The sequence below is a fragment of the Loxodonta africana genome, chromosome 4 (assembly GCF_030014295.1).
Source record: "Loxodonta africana isolate mLoxAfr1 chromosome 4, mLoxAfr1.hap2, whole genome shotgun sequence".
In the NCBI taxonomy this organism is placed as follows: domain Eukaryota; kingdom Metazoa; phylum Chordata; class Mammalia; order Proboscidea; family Elephantidae; genus Loxodonta; species Loxodonta africana.
In genome coordinates this window covers 46,496,764-46,514,209 of record NC_087345.1, presented here as the reverse complement: position 1 = coordinate 46,514,209, position 17,446 = coordinate 46,496,764, and positions in this window count along the sequence as shown.

Genomic DNA, 17,446 nt, shown 5'->3' with positions numbered 1-17,446 from the left:
CTTCTTCTGAATCTGGCTTGAACTTCTGGCAGTTCCCTATTGATGTACTGCTGCAACCTCTTTTGAATGATCTTTAGCAAAATTTTACTTATATGTGATACTAATGATATTGTTCAATAATTTCCACATTCTATTGGAAAACCTTTATTGGAAATGGATACAAGTATGGATGTCTTCTAGTGGGTTGGCCAGAAAAAAACTGTCTTCTGAATTTCTTGACAAGGATGAGTGAACAACTGCAGTGCTGCATCTGTTTGTTGAAACTTATCAGTTGGTATTCCATCAATTCCTAGAGCCATGTTTTTTGCCATTGCCTGCAGTGCAGCTTGGATTTCTTCCTTCAGCGTCATCGGTTCTTAGTCATATGCTACCTCCTGAAATGGTTGAACGTTGACCAATTATTTTTGATACAGTGACTCTGTATATTTCTTCCATCTTCTTTTGATGCTTCCTGGGTCTTTCAATATTTTTCCCATAGAATCCTTCAATATTGGAATGTGTGGTTGAATTTTCTCTTCAGTTCTTTCAGCTTGAGAAATGCTGATCATGTTCTTCCTTTTTGATTTTCTATCGCCAGTTCTTTACACATTTTTTTATAGTACTTTCTTTGTCTTCTCAAGCTGCTTTTGAAATCTTCTGTTCAGCTCTTTTACTTCATCATTTCTTCCATTAGCTTTACCTGCTCTACATTGAAAGAGCAAGTTTCAGAGTCTCCTCTGACATCCATTTTTGTCTTTTGTTTATTTCCTGTCTTTTCAATGACCTTTTGCTTTTTTCATGTATGACGTCCTTGATGTCATTCCACAACTTGTCTGGTCTTCAATCATTTGTGTTCAATGTGCCAAATCTACTTTTGAGATGATCTCTAAATTCAGGCGGGATGTATTCAAGGTTGTTCTGAACTTTAATTTTCTTCAGCTTCAATATAAGCAATTGATATCCTGTTCTGCAATTAGCCCCTGATTTTTATTGAGCTTCTCACCTGTCTCTCTCCACACATGTAGTCAATTTGATTCCAGTATATTCCATCTAACATGTTCTATGTGTACAGTTGCAGTTTATGTTGTTCAAAAAAAGTATTTGCAATGAAGAAGTAATTCGTACTGCAAAATTCTCTCATGTGATCTCAAGCTTTGTTTCTATCACCAAGGCTTATTTTCCAACTATAGATCCTTCTTCTTTTTTTTGTACTTTCCAATTCCAGTCTTTATTGCATGTTTGACCAATTTTAGACTGCAGAAGTTGGTAAAAGTCTTCCATTTCCTCATCTTTGGCATTAGTGGTTGGTGTTTAAATTTGAATAATAGTCATATTAACTAGTCTTCCTTGTAGGTATATGGATATTACCCAATCACTGACAGTGTTGTACTTTAGGATGGGTCTTGAAATGTTCTTTTTGACTATGAATGTGAGGCTATTCCTCTTCAATTTGTCATTTCTGGCATAATAGATGATAAAATTGTCATTTTCAAAACCTCCAATATCAGGCCATTTCAGCTCACTAATGCTGAACTTAACAGGGAATATACATACATACATACGTAAATACGGAAACACTAGTGGTACAGTGGTTAAGAGCTATGGCTGCTAACCAAAAGGTCAGCAGTTGGAATCCACCAGGTGCTCCTTGGAAATCGTATGGGCAGTTTTACTCTGTCTTATAGGTTCACTATGAGTCAGAACTGACTTGATGGCAACAGGTAGTCGTATGCATAAATACACACTCACACACATGATATTTTGATATTATAAAAAACAGCAGCATGTAGTGGACAGTATATTGCAAAGGAACTAAAAATATCCAGATTATAAACATGGCTCTACCTCTTATTAGAAGCCCTGGTGGTGCAGTGGTTGAGCACTTGGCTACTAATCAAAAGGTTGGAGGTTCAAACCCACCAACAGCTCCAAGGGAGGAAAATTTGGTGATTTGCTTCCATAAATATTACAGCATAGAAAACCCTGTGGGGCACTCCTACTCTCATATGAGTTGGCATGAGTCAAAATGGATTCAGTGATACACAACAGCAACCTCTAATCTATAGTGTTTCTTTGGACAAGTGATTTAACTCCTTTGAGTTTTCAGTGTTTTCTTAAAACTGAAGCTGAAATGTACATCTTGGATAAATCAAATCTGTAAAACAATGGTAGACTTTTTCAAATGAATCACATGTTGGAACAGGGATAATAGTTTCTGGGGAATGAAATGAGGTAACCCATAAATTTTTTCTTGAACTCATGAAAATCCATGTTAACACAAAATAATTTATTTAAAAATAAGAGCTATCAAAATAGGAAACACAGCACATCAATATATTTGTAATTAAATGTTGACATACTGGAAGACAAACTATCTTGTAGGTTGTCTGTAGACAAAATGCAGGTGTCAATGCAGAATCCAATCCCTGATCTTCTGATCTTAAAGAATTTATTCCAAAGCCATAAAAAGGTAAGCTACATATTTACTTTGCCAGTTCCGTGAGACTCAGACTTAGGTGGATTGTGTTCCAACTACATTTGATACAGTCCTTAAAAATTTTAGAGGAAAGAGCATGTAGACATAGTGGGGAGGTTTGGATTAAAATCCATTATTATCCTAGAAAGTCCTCTGTAGAATGGAAATTCATTCAGGTCAATTGTGTCCAGTGCAGCCTCCTGAAAACTAGTTTGTTTTCATAGCAGACTTGAAGCAAGGGAAAGTTTTTTTTCTAAGTTTGTTTGAATTCACATGGAGCAAAAACAACAACAAACAGAAACTAGTATTGTGTCAGTCATAGGAGTGAGTTTCATCAAATGCTTAACTTTATTTTTTTAAACTGTGCTTACTCTCAGGTTGTCTATTATATTAACACATAATTTTACCCTTCTTAGGTCCCCCAGAAAGCAATAATGATAATAATAATAATATCTAGTGTCATCTATACAGTATTTCCCATGCAGGAGTCCCTGGGTGACACAAATGATTAAGAACTCAACTAATAATCAAAAGTTGGTAATCTGATGCTGAAAGGTAACAACCTTGAAAACACTTTAGATCAGTTCTACTCTGCACACATGGGGTTGCCATGGATCAGAATCAACTCCATGGCCACTAACAACAAGAGGCTACGTACTAAATGCAAAATGGGAAAATTTTGTTTAGTTTTCCAGCAGCCCAGTTGAGTTAGCTGCCTTAAGGAAAGTAAAGTTACAGGGAGGAGAGAAACTTGACCAATATTGTAGGATAATAAATGCTGGAAACAATTTGAACCAGGGAGTTAAATTCTAGAACCTTTCCATTTCGCACTGTCACTCTTCTCCTGCCCTTGGGTAGATAAATAGGTTTCGTACAAGATTTGAGATCACTTTTTTACTACTACTAATTTCAGCAATGATTCAGACATTAGACTTATGATCTGTGTCATTTTGTGAAAACTTTGCATATTTAAATATTGCCTCAGATCTGAGATCAAACTTTGTTAAATAATTTTATCTCATTTCTTGAATAGAATTATCTCTTTAGTAAAAAAAAAAAAAAAAAAAAAAAATGGGGCACAAGAGAAAGTTATCACGCTTCCATATGTAGGGCAGTTTGCTTTATCTAAAAAATTTATTGCCATTAAGTCAATTCTGACTCATAGTGGCCCTATAGGACAGAGAAGAACTGCCCCATTGGATTTCCAAGGAGCAGCTGGTAGACCCGAACTGCCAACCTATTGAGGAGCAGCTGTAGCTCTTAACCACTGTGGCACCAGGGCTTTTTGCTTTACCTAGAGATTTTGAATACACATGGAAAAAACAAAAACAAAAATGATTATTAAGTTAAGATGTTATTTAATGAATCTTGATTATAAATAGGATTTACGATTCTGATAATTTTGTAAAATCATGCAGCCACAATTGGATTAAAAATTTTTCCTTCTGTAAAGAGTATCATTAAATATCCATAAAATTAATCATAAATCTTATCTAAAATATCCAAAGACAACATGCTCTTTCCCTTCAGGTTTCAATGTTTTAATCAAGATGACCGAGTTAGACTCAATTTTTCCATTTTTTAACTGTGCTCTAACAGACTCTTTCTAGTTCCACAGGAATTCCATTTATACCACTGTATTATGGAGATTTCAATGAATCACCTAAAAATACTACTAATTTTCATTTATTGCATGCCTGCTAGCTCTTGAACTCAGTTAAAACTTGGAAATCACTCTTCTAAAATGCCACCCAAAAAATCCCCAAAACAAACCCATTGCCGAGTTGACAGAGTTGTTGCTTTTTATTTTTATTTTTTCGTTTTGTTGTTGTTTTTTCCAATTATACTAGAGCTCATCATAGTTTTATTGTTTGTAAAGTTTCATCATGAAAAGTGTTTACTGGTTATCTACTAGCATTTTTAAATGGCACAGTGGTAATCAGCCCTCAAAGGACTGTGTCTAAGGTTAGCTGAAAAACCCAGCAGCCTAATTAGCATCGCAAATCACCACCCAGCCATCTGTTGTCTCTCCGCAAAGCAGAAGAAAGTGTAAATGTCTAGGAAATAGGGGCTTTGTGTGAGAAGGCCACACTTTTTTTTTTTTTTTTCTTGTTTTCTCTCTATAGCATTTGTAGTCGCACTGACGATACAGATAATAAAAAGTTTTCCTTTCTGATATCCTTCTATTGTTGTGAAGTGTGTACGAGGAAATGTGTCAGGGACAGCAAAGTCACAGGATCATAACATGCACATATCAATTAGTCTGTTTGTAAAGATCAAAAAGACAATGCAAAGTAGATGGACAAATAGAATTTCACTCTCTGCTGCTACCCATCTGACATCTTATACTGCCGTAAACTCATAGAAATGGTACATTTTTTCAAATAGGTGAACTATTCTGTTACCAGATTTGAAAGCCACACAACTCTATTTTACTAGTAACTATTTTTTTTTTTATTTTTCACACACAATTCAGTTTATATCAAAACAATCTTTGTTTTAATACAAAACAAGTGGGTGGTGGTGTAATGCTCTGGCTGTTTGAAAAAATTAGGTTTTTTTTTTCTCCTTCTTTGTTCCCAATGTTCCTCCTCTTTGTCTTGCAGGTTTCTTTGATAAAGCAAACCTAAACTTTAACTATGACTGTACTACTGGAACCCTGGTGGCCTAGTGATTAAGAGCCCAGCTGCTAACCAAAAGATTGACTGGTTCAAATCCACCAGCTGCTCCTTAAAAATCCTATGGGGCAGTCCTACTCTGTCCTGTAAGATCTCTATGACACGGAATCAACCGGACAGCAACAGATTCGATTTTTTGTTTTGTTTTGTTTTTCGTTTAAGAGGGCATTGGTAAAGCAAGTTAGAGAGTAGTATTCCAAAGAGCTTACACTGACAAGAAAATAAAATTTAAACCTCTCTCACCCTTCCTAATTCTCATTCCACAAAGGCAACTACTCTGAGCACCAAAACAATTTCTGAACATTCTGTGATATATTACAAGAGAGTACTATGCCTTTAACTAGAAAATAAGATAGTTTTAATTTAAATTTCTTTCAGCCACATCACAAATATTAACCAACTACCCAATCAACCAATCATAAACTATTTCAGATGATACAGATTTTTCCAGGGAATTACATTCAAATAGGAGCCCTGGAGGCACAATGGTTAAGAACTCGGCTGCTAACCAAAAGATTGATAATTCAAATCCATCAGTCACTCCTTGGAAACGCTGTGGGGCAGGCAGCTCTACTCTGTCCTATAGGGTTGCTATGAGTCAGAATCAACTCAAGGCAATATGTCTGTTATATATAAATAATCCTGGAAATCAAGCTATTATAGAACAGCTGTTACATAACTTACAAGGGATCTTGTTTACATGAATTGCATAACAATGACACATGATAATAAATTACAAACGATAAGACTTTGCAAGAATGAAAATATAATGTTTTTATTCAAAATTATAATACTGCATTGATAAAAATATTCTATGTGTTTTAACTACTACTGACTTTCATTTTTATTATTCTGCACCAAACAAAACATAAAAATAAACGTTGCAGTATATTTTTTTATTTCTGGTTCTCTTACTCCCTCAAGAGGAGATTATTGAATACCTACTATATTCTAAGCAATATCTTATAGATCCTTTTTCCAGTTGCATCTAGTCATCTTTGACTCATGGTGATCCCAAGTGTGTCAGAGTAGAATTGTACTTCAAAGAGCATTCAGTGTCAGAACTTTTGGAAGTTGATCTCCAGCCCTTTCTTCCCAGAGCCTCTAGGTGGACTCAAACCTCCAACCTTTTGGTTAGCAGCTAAGCACATAAAACATTTGCAACACCCAGGAGCTCCTCTAGGCATAGACACGTAGCATACATTTATACTTCCCACCCTTAAGGAGGATAATGTCTAGCGTGTGAGAGAGATGCTAATCAAATAATGAAAATATGGAAAGAAAAACACAAAAATCTACGTGAATACATGATAGAATCTGGCCTCCCCTTGGGGGAGGGTCTGATGAAGAACCCTGAGAAAGCAACTGTGGGGTTTATATTAAATTTTCGCAAAGTGTTTAGTCATTCTCCTTGGTTGCTTGATTTCCAATCATTTCAGGAGGCAGAATATGATCAAGAACCAATGGTATTGAAGGAAGAAATCCAAGCTGCACTGAAGGCATTGACCTAAAACAAGGCTTCAGGAATTGACAGAATACAAATTGAGATGTTTCAACAAATGGATGCAGCACTGGATATGCTCACTCCTTTTTTTTTTTATGCCAAGAAATTTGGAAGACAGCTATCTGGTCAACTGACTTGAAGGGAGCCATATTTATGCCCATTCCAAAGAAAAATGATCCAACAGAATGTGGATATTATCGAAAAATATCATTCATATCACACACTAGTAAAATTTTGCTGACAATAATTCAAAAGCATTTGCAGGAGTACATCCGGAGGGAACTGCTCAAAATTCAAGCCAATCTCAGAACAAGACATAGAATAAGGGATAACATCACTGGATGGATCTCAATTGAAAGCAGAGAATGCCAGAAAAATGTTTACCTGTGTTTCACTGACTATACAAATGTATTCAGGACTGTGTGGATCATAACAAATTATGGATAACATTAAGAAGACTGGGAATTCCAGAACACTTAGTTGTGCTCATGAGGAACCTGTACATAGAGGCAGTTGTTTGAATAGAACAGAGGGACACTGCATGGTTTAAAATCAGGAAAGGTGTGCATCAGGGTATCCTTTCACCATACTTATTAAAATTGTTTGCTGAGCAAATAATCCGAGAAGCTGGACTATATTGAAGAAGAACGTGGCATCAGGTTCAAAGGAAGGCTCATTAACAAATTGCAATATCCAGATGACACAACTTTGCTTACTGAAAGTGAAGAGGACTTGAAGCATTTAGTGATAAAGATGAAAGAACACATCATTCACTATGGATTGTACCTCAACATAACAAAAACAAAAACCCTCACAACTGGACCAATGAGCAACATCGTGATAAATGGAGAAAATATTGAAGTTGCCAAGGATTTCATTTTACTTGGATCCACAATCAACGCCCATGGAAGCATCAGTCAAGAAGTCAAACAACATATTGTACTGGGCAAAGATGTTACTCTGAGGACTAAGGTGTGCCTGACCAAAGCCATGGTGTTTTCAGTCCCTTCATATGCATGCAAAAGCTGGATAATGAATAAGGAAGACCAAAGAAGAAATGATGCCTTTGGATTACAGTATTGGCAAAGAATATCGAATATACTGTGGATTGCCAGTAGAACGGATAAATCTGTCTTGGAGGGAGCACAGCCTTATAAATGAGGATAGGGAGACTTCGTTTTATTTACTTTGTACATGTTATCAGGAAGGACCAGTCCCTGGAGAAGGACATCAAACTTGGTAAAGGGCCATCAAAAGAGAAGACCTTCCAGGAGATGGATTGACACAGTGGCTGCAAGCATCGGCTTAAGTATAGCAATGATTGTGAGGATGGTGCAGGACCTGACAGTGTTTAGTTCTGTTTTACATAGGGTCTTTATCAGTTGAAACTGACTCAATGGCACCCAACAAAAACAACACTATTTTTCCTTAGAGACAACCCTAGGAATTTCCTGAGTGACAGAGGAATCAGTATTTTCTAAGACCTCCTGACCTTTGAGGGTTTATGCAAATAGCGGGGACTGGACTGACCAGAAAGACTACCAGGAGACCTTATATCAGCAAAGCTGGAGGTGGCAAGCATGATTCAATCAATCGAGCCTACGTAATGAAGCCTCAATCATGACTACATAATTTAGCAATTAAAGGCTGTGGAGGTGGAAGCTCCATGGACTTCCTTGTTGGTGAAAGATATCCATGCAGGTGGGAAGGTAGGACTTCCCTTGGTACATGAAAGCTACATGTTGGAAACCCTCTCAGACCTCACTCTATGCATCTTCTCATTTGTATCCTTTTTTTTTTTTTGTATAATAAAGCTGTAATATAAGTATAGCCCTTACTACAAGTTCTGTGAGTCATCCTAGTGAATTATCAAAACCGAGACAATAGTGGAAGCCAGCAGATCAGAAGTGAGGGAAGCTGGGAATCCCTGAATTTACGGCTGGTCTCATGAGCAGGTAGCAGGTCAGAAGTAAGGGAGCCCAGGGGATTCCCCAAGCCTGCTGCTATCATCCTGAATGGGTAGTGAGAAAACCCTGAGTTTGTAGCTGATCACAAGTGAGGGCAACATGTGAACTCCCAAAATTCTGGCTGGCATCTGAAGTCTTAAGCCTAATTGTCAGTCTAGAGAACTGTGTCATTTAACTTGTGAGGTCTGACCTAGCTCTGGACGGTCAGGGTCAGAGGAAGGATGTGGCAGCTGGTGTGAGAAGTAAAAAGCGACAATTTGTTACACCCTCATAGTTGGTGTCAGAAAAAGTAGATATTTGATATTTAATTCAGACATCTGCAACCCTTAACATAAAATCTGAAGGATGAGAAAGAATTAACTGAACAAATAGGAGAGAAAGATGTCTATGAGTATAACTCACACATGCGAGTGTTCTGTGTTTTTAAGATGTACAGCATATTTGAGGAACTGAAAGAAGACCAAAGAAAGGAGAGAAGAGTGTTGCAACGTGGAGCTGAAAATGCAGTTAAGGAGCAGTTCATACAAGGCATTGGTCTCATTTCTAAAATATTGGTAAACCACTAAATGGTTTTATACCATGAAGTAATATGACTAGATGTATGTTTTGAGAAGAACACTGTAGCTATACTGAAGAAAGAAACCCAGTAAATGTAATGATCTGGTTTAGAGGCTACTGTGGTAGTCTTGGTGGTATAGTTGTTAACTGTTTGGCTGCTAACCAAAAGATCGGCAGTTCAAATTCACCAGCTGTTCCTTGGAAACCCTATGGGGCAGTTCTACTCTTCCTCTAAGGTCACTATGAGTCGAAATTGACTCTATGGGAACTGGTTTCTTTCTTTGTTTTTTTTTTGTGGTAGTCTGAAAAGAGATAATATCTAATTAGGGTGAGTTGGGAGTGGTGGATAAAGCCTTGTGAATAGAATCGAGAAGTTACTTTATAGTACTTAATGACTTTTCACTTGCTTTATGACCTTTTCAATTATATAACTTTGTGGAAGATTAGGTTCTCTCTCTATAAAATCAGGAATATTAATCACCATTTAGATGTATTAGATTGATAGATCCATCATTAAATTATTGTAGATGACCTTATGGGCTTATTTCCTCTTTATTCCAAAAACACTGTGCTAGTCATTAGTGCCAATGTTTCTGTTTCTCCACCCTTCAGGCACATGGTATGCTTGCCCACTCTATTGATATTAAGCATGGACATGTGACTTGCATTGACTAATGACAAGACTAGGGAGAGGGAACAGGCACAGCATATTTGAGCATGTCACAATTGAACTGAATTTTACAATGTGAATATAAGTTATCTGGACACAATTTAGGAAAAAGGTCTGATATAAATGAAAATAATTTTTCACAATTATCAAGAGAATTTTTTATGGAATTTACAAGTTGATTCCCAAATTCGTAAAAAAGAAATTCTGTGAGGATAAGCCATATAAGTTTGAAAAAAAAAAAGTATATAAAAAAAAAACTATGTTCATGAAAAGAATTGTTACTGTTGTAGATGTTGAATCTCTCCAAATAACAACAAAAGGAATTAGACATAATTTCATCCAATTTTTTTTTTTGTGTGTGTGGGGGGGATAAACTAGTTCTAAATTTTATAATTAATATAAATCTCACAAAATAGTCTAAGCAATTCTAATATTAAAAAAAGGAGAAAACATTTTCCTACCATTTTTCAAGACCTATTCCAAGATACAGTAACTGAAATTGAATACTAATTTTTCAGGAATGAAAAAGAGATCAATGGAACAAATTGAAATCCAAGAGACAAACCCAAGGATGGGACCTTGGATTCTTAGAGAGATCACTACAAATTAGTAGGGGAAGGCTGTATTAAATAAATAATATTGGAACAATTGGTTAAAAAAAAAATTGGAACAATTGGTTAGCAACTCAAAAAAAAAAAGGCTTAGATGTCCTACATACTACACAATATGAAATAAAGACCTAACTCAATAATTTTAAATATTAAAACTAAACTGCTAAACTATAAAAATGTTATAAAATAATTTAACAGATTAGTTTTATGTCATTAGACAACTAAGATCTTAAATGAGATTAAAAAATTAAAAGACAAAATAATTATGATGAATAAACTATACATATATGTGTATGATTTATATGTATATATATTTTTGTTGTTGTTGTTACGTTCCCTCGAGTCAGTTCTGACTCATAGCCACCCTATGCACAACAGAACGAAATACTGACCGGTCCTGCGCCATCCTTACAATCGTTGTTATGCTCGAGCTCATTGTTGCAACTACTGTGTCAATCCACCTCATTGAGGGTCTTCCTCTTTTCCGCTGACCCTGTACTCTGCCAAGCATGATGTCCTTCTCAAGGGACTGAACCCTCCTGACAACATGTCCAAAGTATATAAGATGCAGTCTCGCCACCCTTGCCTCTAAGGAGCATTCTGGTCGCACTTCTTCCAAGACAGATTTGTCCTTCTTTTGGCAGTCAACGGTATATTCAATATTCTTCACCGACACCACAATTCAAAGGCGTCAACTCTTCTTCTGTCTTCCTTATTCATTGTCCAGCTTTCAAATGCATATGATGCGATTGAAAATACCATGGCTTGGGTCAGGTGCACCTTAGTCTTCAGGGTGACATCTTTGCTCTTCAACGCTTTGAAGAGGTCCTTTGCAGCAGATTTGCCCAATGCAATGAGTCTTTTCATTTCTTGACTGCTGCTTCCATGGCTGCTGATTGTGGATCCAAGTAAAACGAAATCCTTGACAACTTCAATCTTTTCTCTGTTTATCATGATGTTGCTCGTTGGTCCAGTTGTGAGGATTTTTGTTTTCTTTACATTGAGGTGTAATCCATACTGAAGGCTGTGGTCTTTGATCTTCTATATATATATATATATATATATATATTCAATGTATATTTGTACGTATATATATATAAACTATACAAATTCCAAAACAAAGTAAAAGACAGACAGACAGAGAGTAAATAAGTACAATACACATCAAGGGCAAAGGAAGAATATTAGATTACTTTTTAAATTTACAAATTAATAACAGATTATCAACCTACATAAAAATATTCCATGGATTGTATTAAGTTTATGTTAATAGTGATGGAATAATATGGAAAATGATAGTGATAACATTTGCTTAACCTGGAAAATGTAATTCATGTCACTGAATTATACATATAGAAACATTTGCAAATGTTTTGTTGTGCATATTTTCACCACAATTAAAAAAAAAAAAAAGTGGTCCATGGATAAAAGCTGGAAATTCGGCTAACAGAAAAAGCTATACATATGGCCAATTAAAAAATAAAAAGATAATTAACCTTAAACTAATTAGATAAATGCAGATTAAAAACATACAATTCTGTTCATGCATCAGAAATCAAGTTTCTCAATAATGAAAAGGTATGATATTATTTATAAAAAATATTTTCTGTAATTATATGTATATGTGTGTCGGCAGTTCGAATCCGCCAGGCGCTCCTCAGAAACTCTGTGGGGCAGTTCTACTCTGTCCTATAGGGTCGCTATGAGTCGGGATTGACTGGACGGCACTGGGTCTGGGTGGGATGTAAATATATAGAAAAAACGTTGGGAAGGATCTTCAATTAACTGCTAACCTAGTTTCAGAAAGAAGAAAGCCACAATGAGGCCGTGGTGAATAAAATGAGATCTTAACCTTATCAATAACCTTAACCTTATCTTAATTGTTTCAAGGAGATTATATTCAGGCTACATTTATATAATTATAAACGAATTTTTATATAAAGAGCTAAGAGGCAAAGTGTTTCTAAATACCGAACAACTATTTATTAACTTTCTTTCCTTGGACAAAATTTTTAACATTTTTCAATTTAAACATCCTTGTTTGAATAATAGGAAAGTAATACACAGACTGTTCTAAGAAGTCAGATTGTACATGGATATACAACTACTTAGAAAAACATAAAACTCTAAACAGATAATATTAGTTGTCTCAAATTTTTTTTCTTAAATTTTGATAAAATAAGGAATATATTTTATGCATTATCATATTGATTATAATTATTGTATTTGCAATAAATATGAATCTGTTGATCACTTTCTTCTCTTTGAGATTTCTATTAGCAAAGAATAAATTACTTAATTTGTTCACATTATGATTATTTCATTTGAATTCCTTTGTGCTTTTACTCATATTTTGTACCACCTCATTACCATTATGTTTTAAGTTAATTCATGGAGCATCATTAATCATTATCTAGTTAAGCTTTGGAAAAGAGCTTATTTTACCATTCCTTATTTTTTTTTTTATGATTAATGCTGTTCTGTAAGAAGGAATTAAATTTATCAGGGAGAAATCATGAATGTCTAAAATTAAATTTTTATTTGAAGTAGTTTTTAAAAATTATAAAGTGCACAGGAAATGTAAGATAACATTTTTTAATGCCAAAAGAATCAAATATGTTGTTCTTTTAAAATTAATGCAAAAATTATGCATACATTTAAGAAATGCTCATGTTATATTAAAGAAGCATACTATTACCAATATTTTTAAAGATTATTGAGAGGTAAACAAAGGAATTCACAGACCTAAATAGACTTTTGAACTGCTTCCACTGATTCCAGTATGTCAGGTCGTAATTTTAACTGCCTTTGTGAATACAACAGACAGAAAGAGCAAAGCTCTTTTTTTTTTTAAATTGTGGTTTAAGTGAAAGTTTACAAATCAAGTCAGTCGCTCATACAAAACCTTATGTACAGCTTGCTGTGTACTCCTAGCTGGTCTCCACCTAATGAGACAGCACACTCCTCCTCTCCACCCTGTATTCCCTTGTCTATTCAGCCAGCTCCTGTCCCCCTCTGCCTTCTCATCTCGCCTCCAGACAGGAGCTGACTACATAGTCTCATGTACCTACTTGAGCCAAGAAACTCACTCTTCACCGGTATCATTTTCTGTCTTATAGTCCAGTCCAATCCCTGTCTGAAGATTTGGCTTTGGGAATGGTTCCAGTCTTGGGCTAACAGAAGGCCTGGGGACCATGGCCTCCAGGGTCCTTTTATTTTCAGTCAGACCATTCAGTCTAGTCTTTCTATGAGAATTTGAGGTCTGCATCCCACTGTTCTCCTGCTCCATCACGGATCCTCTGTTGTGTTCCCTGTCAGAGCAGTCATTAGTTGTATGCAGGCACCATCTAGTTCTTCTGGTCTCAGGCTGATGTAGTCTCTGGTTTATGTGGCCCTTTCTGTCTCTTGGGTTCATAATTACCTCGTGTCTTTGGTATTCATTTTCCTTTGCTCCAGGTGGGTTGAGACCAATCAATGCATCTCAGATGGCCACTTGCTAGCAGTTAAGGCCCAAGACTCCACTCACAAAAGTGGGTTGCAGAATGTTTTCTGAATACATTTCGTTATGCCAATTCACCTAGATGTCCCCTGAAACCATGGTCCCTAGATCCCTGCTCCTGCTACTCTCTCTGGCCTTCTAAGTGTTCAGTTGTATTCAGAAAACTTCTTTTCTTTTGGTTTAGTCCAGTTGTGCTGACTTCTCCTGTATTGTGTGCTGTCTTTCCCTTCACCTAAAATAGTTCTTGTTTACTAATTAGTGAATACCTCTCTCCCTCCCTTCCTACCTTCATAACCATCAAAGAATATTTTCTTCTCTGTTTAAACTATTTCTTGAGTTCTTATTAATAGTGGTCTCATACAATATTTGTCCTTTTCCAACTGACTAATCCCTCAGCATAATGCCTCCCAGGTTCATCATGTTACAAGATGTTTCACAGATTCATCGTTGTTCTTTATCTTTGCACAGTATTCCATTGTGTGAATATACTATAATTTGTTTAGCCATTCATCTGTTGATGGGCACCTTGGTTGCTTCTTTTTGCTATTGTAAACAGTGCTGCAATGAACATGGATGTGCATATATATATTCATGCGAAGGCTTTTATTTCTCTGAGATATATTTCTAGGAATGGGGATTGCTAGATCGTATGGTAGTTCTATTTCTAGCTTTTTAAGGAAGCGCCAGATTTCCAAAGTGGTTGTACCATTTTACATTCCCACCAGCAGTGTATAAGTGTTCCAGTCTCTCCACAGCCTCTCCAACATTTATTATTTTGTGTTTTTTGGATTAATGCCAGCCTTGTTGGAGTGAGATGGAATCTCATTGTAGTTTTGATTTGCATTTCTCTAGTGGCTAATGATCATGAGCATTTCCTCATGTGTCTGTTACCTGCCTTTTTTAGTTGTGTTATTTCTCTTTTGTTGAGTTTTTGCAGTATCACGTAGATTTTAGAGATCAAATGCTGATTGGATTTGTTGTAGCCAAAAATTTTTTCCCACTCTATGGGTAATCTTATTCCTCTTTTTGGTGAAGTCTTTGGATGAGCATAAGTGTTTCATTTTTAGGAGATCCCAGTTATGTAGTTTCTCTTCTGGTGTTTGTACATTGTTAGCAATGTTTTGCATACTGTTTATGCCACGTATCAGGGCTCCTAGTGTTGTTCCTATTTTTTCTTCTATGATCTTTATCATTTTAGATTTTATATTTAGGTCTTTGATCCATTTTTGAGTTAGTTTTTGTGAATGGTGTGAGGTATGGGTCTTGTTTATTTATTTATTTTTTTTTGCAGATGGATACCCAGTTATGCCAGCAGCATTTGTTAAAGAGACTGTCTTTTCCCCATTTAACAGACTTTAGGCCTTCGTGCAAAGCTCTATTTTAAGTGTAAAAGATGAAAACGCACACAACAAAAACAGAAAAAGACGCAAATGCTTTGACAAAATAACAATAACGTTCCTCTTTAACATCAAGGAGAAAAGAGTAGATGATGTGGGCCACCTGTGGTAAACTAGAGGTCCCTGACCAGTTAGATGGAGAGTTATTACCCAGCTCTCATTAATTGTCATCATATAAGTAGTCAGCCCATGTTGCCAGAATTCCAGACAATTTAAAAGAATCTAGATATCTGTTTTTATTTTTAAGTTGGAAGTTAGTTTTTTGTTTGTTTTTGTTTTTTAACATTGTCTTAATACTTCTAAGATTATGCTGGTCAAAAGAATACACACGTCTTTCCCCTCGCCACAAGCCCCCATGCATTGGCTTTTATTTTGTAATTATGGTTTAATTGGAGTTTGTGGTCTGTGAACGTGCTGACTCATCCACTGCAATAGTTTTGCTGGCATTGTTTGAACATGATATGTAATTTGATGCATTTATATACTTGCTTACATTTTCCTTTTAGGTTAGAATTGTCTGCTGCTCCCAGCAAGCTCTCTGTTTAACCAGTACAAGAGTCACCAAAATTCTTCTCATTTGCAATTTTCCAGCAAAATGTCAACTTCTCTGTGATTATTTTTAACTTTATATCCTAGTTCCTGTCTTGTAAATGCTTCTGTGTTTCAAGACTTAAAACAAAGGCTACTTAGCTCTGTTTTTAATAATTGTGTTTGCTTCTTATCCATAAATTTTTAGTTTCCTAAATATAAGGACATAAATTATTCATATTTAAAGCGCTCTCCAGCAAAACGATGTAACAGCCTTGCACAAAACAGACATCTAAAAAAATGTTTATTGAATTGTGTTGATTTGAATTACATTAAAATGGAAGCTGATCAAATTTACATTTATTTATTCATCACGCCCATAAACTTTTCCTTAACCCATGTATCGAGCCTTGTGTTTGCTGCAGATGATACAAAAATATAACATATTCTCTGACATCCAAGGAGTTAAATATTTAAGAAGATATCCATATAGATACATCAACAATAAATTAAAAATATATGTATACTAAAATGTAGGAATTGCAGTGAACATATGCATAGCTTATGGTGGGATGTTTTAAGAAAATTTAACCCTTGTCACACACTTATACTATATTATGCTCTGCTCTAAGCACTTTATATTTATATGAATAATTCTCATAGCCACTCTATAGGGAAGATATTCTTATGGTATATTGACATGGAAACGCTGAAGACACTGAGGCAATTTGACCAAGGTTCATATATCTCTTATGTAATAAAGCCAAAGTCAGTTGCCATTGAGTCCATTCTGACTCATACTACACAGTAGAACTGCCCCATAGGGTTTCCAAGGAGCGACTGGTAGATTTGAACTGCTGACCTTTTGGTTAGCAGCTGAGCTCTTAACCACTCTACCACCAGGGTTCCATGAATAAAATTTGATAGATAGAATAAAATTAGGTAGAGAAAGTTCTGTCTTACTTGGAGATGGTGGGTGAAGGTAGGGAGAGGTTCAACAAGATACAAAGGTGGGCATGACTTTTGAGTTGATTTTTGAAAAATGAAATGGCATTTACTAGATGGGAAAAGCAATGGATATGGCTCTTGGGAGAGAAATGATCAGTGTCCAGGTGGGGAATACTATTCATAAGAAAATGTGAAAATGTGGTTTCAATACTGAATATGAGGAGTATAAAGGTGAAACCTGAGCTTGGGGAGGTAGCAAGGACACATATCAGAAATGACCAGATATGGACAGTCACTGAATGCTGAAATTTGAGATTAAGGTTTTTCAAATGTGTCATTATGCAAACAAACATTCTGGCTGTAAAAGAAAAAAAAAAAGAAGAAGAAGAAAGCTGTGAAGAAATTAAATCCTGAGTTAAAATAATTGAAGGACTCAGAAAGGAAAAAAAAAAAAAATCTTGAAGCTGTTGGACAGCGAAACAAACTGCAAGATTTTTGTTGTTGTTAAAAAATAATCTACTTTTCACATAGAGAAAATGATTTTGCCACAACCAAAAATGGAAAGAATATAAAAGTAAAGGGGAAAAAAAAAAATGACAAAACCTGGAGAAAGCTATTGACTCAATTTAAC